This window comes from Seriola lalandi, unplaced genomic scaffold (assembly GCF_002814215.2).
Source record: "Seriola lalandi dorsalis isolate HSWRI2012SDOR001 ecotype SW California unplaced genomic scaffold, Sedor1 jcf7180002054885, whole genome shotgun sequence".
NCBI lineage: Eukaryota > Metazoa > Chordata > Actinopteri > Carangiformes > Carangidae > Seriola > Seriola lalandi.
The window spans coordinates 2,409,771-2,412,514 of record NW_019525437.1 but is presented as its reverse complement, the minus strand read 5'-3'; the positions used below and the strand labels follow the sequence as shown (position 1 = coordinate 2,412,514).

General features: G+C 44.0%; 1 protein-coding gene across 1 annotated transcript in view; it reads left to right on the top strand.

The window, feature by feature from the left end:
* nfia (nuclear factor I/A) overlaps positions 1–2,744 on the top strand; it is a 127,807-nt gene that overhangs the window by 109,034 nt on the left and 16,029 nt on the right. The gene's annotated exons all lie outside the window — the stretch shown is intronic.

Genomic DNA, 2,744 nt, shown 5'->3' with positions numbered 1-2,744 from the left:
GGGGGGCGTCTGAGCAGCGAAGCGAGGCAATTTGCAAAGTGGAACTAATCCCAGCCCTTTCTTCTGTGTTCGACATGCAGGCCGCCGGTCCTCAATACCACACACACACACACACACACACACACTCACACACTCACACACACACACAGACACTGTTGTTTAAGGAGGAAGACTGAGACATTTTGGAAAGTCCTTCTGTTTGCTGTTTTGCCTGAAGACAGACGAGCAGATCAATATTAATTTTGTCTCTTCGTTCAGAGGACAGATCTTTACAACACACACATCATCAGTGTGTTTGTCAGTGTTGAGGTGTGATGGACACAGCAGCCTGTAGAAGGCGCTACAACCTCTCTCACTCTGCTCAACTTGAACCGAATTAAAGGCCTTGAAATGTTTTGTTAGTTCATTTAACAGCGTCCGGAACATGTAGAACTGTGCTTCAGTACAAAGACAAGTATTTTCCATTTCATGCATCTTTATACGTTTGTCGAGCAGCTGTAGTTCAGATTTAATATCCTTCCTGTCCAGTGAAAACCATGTATCTCCAAATTTAGCAGTTTTGGATTTGAATTTTATTGATGAACTGGGGAGGAAGTGATGAAGTGTCTCCTCCTTCTAAAGATTAATAAACTGTTCACGAATCCTCTCAGATCAGGAAACTGCATCATCACAAAGATGAAATATATTCTCTATACCGACCCCTGGTTTTCACTGGACATGACAAACATATGATGATCTGAGAGAATAACAATCATCTTCTCCAGACGTAAAGGGACATGATTTTTAGGTACAAGCCCAACAAAAATGACACCATCATCATTTTAGATTTTTTTCACTGAAAATTAAAAACTGACCATTCCTGGGCGTCGAGTGGTGCAGTTGGTTGAGCATCCGCCCCATATGCAGAGGCTAAGGTCCTCGCTGCAGTCGGCCCCGGTTCGAGTCCCGCATCAGACGGCCCTTTGCTACATGTCATTCCCCCTCTCTGCCTCCCCACTTCCTGTCTCTCTACTGTCCTGTCAATAAAGGCACAAAAAGCCCCAAAAAATTATAAAAATAAACAAAAACTTTCAAATCACAATCTCTGCCAGAATGATTGCAGTATGATTTTTTTGCATATCATCCAACATACATATTAAATACGTATCCAAAAACAAGTGCCATTGTCCAAATTTGTATGATTCAGACTACAGAGCACATGAGAGATCAGGGCGGCAGTGGGATGAGGATCTGACAGCAGAGGTTCTCTTTCTTTCTCAGAGTTAAAGGAGCAGATGGAAACATCTCTTATATCTGCATTAAATACAGAACCAAACCCAGTTAGCCTAGCTTAGCATAAAGAGTGGAAGCAGGGGGAAACAGCTACAGCTCCGTCCAAAACTACAGCTACTGAGTCCTGCAGAGCTTCACTGACTCAGACGCTGTGACTGTTTGTTCAGTCCAGATACAAACACACACGGTTTGTGTGTTTGTTACTGTTCAAAACTGTGAGAAGTTGTAGTTGAAGTGTATCATGAAAAATACAACACATTTTATTCATATAACTCAAGCTGTGGTTGACCACTTCTGAACACACACACACACGCACACACACACGCACACAGACACACACACTCAGGTGGTTGTGCATGCCTGCACAGTGAGTGAGATCATTTCTGTTAATGTACATACACAGTGTCCTATTGTGTGTGTGTGTGTGTGTGTGTGTGTGTGTGTGTGTGTGTGTGTGTGTGTGTGTGTGTGTGTGTGTGTGTGAGAGAGAGAGAGGGAGAGCGAAAGAGAGAAAGAGGGCAGAGAAAGCCATCCATCCAATGATTACTGTAAATACATTGGCCGCAGGGTACACACACACACACACACACACACACACACACACACACACACACACACACACACAGCGGGTCAGTGTGTATTGTCAGAGTGATAAATCACAGCAGACTTTAAGTGAATTAGTGCAGCAGCTTTAACTCTCCATCCATCCCTCTCTCTCTTTTCTTCTCTCTCTTTACATTTAAATGTCTCTCTCTCTCTCTCTCTCTCTCTCTCTTTCTCTGTCGCTATCATTTCTAATGTCTCTCTATCTTTGTCTGTCTTGCTCTCTCTCTGCCCTCCGTTACATCTCTCTCTTCTTCTCTCTTCTCTCCCCTTGCTTGGAGCTCTATACATCACAGTCCTTAACGAGGCCTCGTCCACTAGCGAGCAATCAGAGAATATTAGACCAATTAGAGCCTTAATTAGATTAGAGGAGAGGAGAGGAGAGGAGAGGAAACAAGGAGAGGAGAGAGGGAAAGGATGAAACAAGTAAGGAAATAAGAAGGAAATGAGGAGAGGAAACATGAGAAGAAAGGAGAGGAGGAAAAAAGAAAGGAGGATACAAGCAATGAGAAGTGGAAAGAAAGGAGGAAGAAGAGTAGACGAGAAGCGAGGAAAGGAAACAGAAATAGAGGGGGATAGAGGAAAGGAGAGGAGGAAACAAGAAAAGAGGAGCTACATGAGCGATGTCCATTGACCTCCACCCTCTTGTTTTGATTGACAGCTGGTGTGAGAAGTGCGTTATGATCTGATGTCATTGTTTCATCTGCTCTGCTGTGTGTCTGTCATCATGTATTTGCATATTAAGCCACGCCTCCTCCTCCTCCTCTCTCTCCCTTCTTTCAATCAACTCTCTCCCTCACTCTCCCACCTCTCCTTTCTCTGAATAATTTTCTCTCTGTTTCTCTCCCTTCCCCTTTCCTCACCCCCCC